The sequence below is a fragment of the Salvelinus sp. IW2-2015 genome, unplaced genomic scaffold (genome assembly GCF_002910315.2).
Source record: "Salvelinus sp. IW2-2015 unplaced genomic scaffold, ASM291031v2 Un_scaffold1460, whole genome shotgun sequence".
NCBI classification, from domain to species: Eukaryota; Metazoa; Chordata; class Actinopteri; order Salmoniformes; family Salmonidae; genus Salvelinus; species Salvelinus sp. IW2-2015.
Window position 1 is genome coordinate 3,724 of NW_019942921.1, and position 564 is coordinate 4,287.

The 564-nt window shown below is 44.1% G+C and overlaps 1 long non-coding RNA gene across 1 annotated transcript in view; it reads right to left on the reverse strand.

Annotated features, from left to right (window-relative positions):
• Positions 1–204: 204 nt before the first annotated feature.
• LOC112070917 (uncharacterized) overlaps positions 205–564 on the reverse strand; it is a 75,971-nt gene continuing 75,611 nt past the window's right edge. The window contains exon 3 of the long non-coding RNA XR_002893989.2: positions 205–296. This is a non-coding gene — a long non-coding RNA (uncharacterized lncRNA). The remainder of the gene's footprint in view (positions 297–564) is intronic.

The following is a 564-nucleotide window of genomic DNA, read 5'->3' on the forward strand; positions in this document are numbered from 1 at the left end:
TACTACACCACAGGTAGGGGTGTGCGAGGTACTACACCAGGTAGGGGCTTGTGGCGAGGGACTACACCAGGTAGAGGCTGTGCGAGGTACTACACAGGTAGAGGCTGTGCGAGGTATACACCAGCTAGGGCTGTGCGAGGAATGTGGGAAGTATGGAGAGTGTGGAAGAGTTGTGTGTAGGGGTAAGTGGTGGTTGATACCTTTTTTCATTGCCATAAGATTTCTGGGCAACTTTTGCATGCAGGATCAGGACAGTTTGGTCTCCTCGCTCCTTCAGGTAATTCCTCATCGCTTCTCTGTGAAGAGACAGAGGATGGAAGAGGGAGAATGAGCGAGAGGTTTGTATATCATCCTTTAATATAAAAAAGTTATAGATGACAGAAGCGACAGAGATAAATTATACTGAACAAAAATAAGAAGCAACATGCAACAATTTCAACGATTTTACTGATTACAGTTCATATAAAGAAATCACTCAATTGAAATAAATAAATTAGGACATAATCTATGGATTTCACGATTGGCAGGGGCACAACCATGGGTGAGCTTTGGAGGGCAATAGGC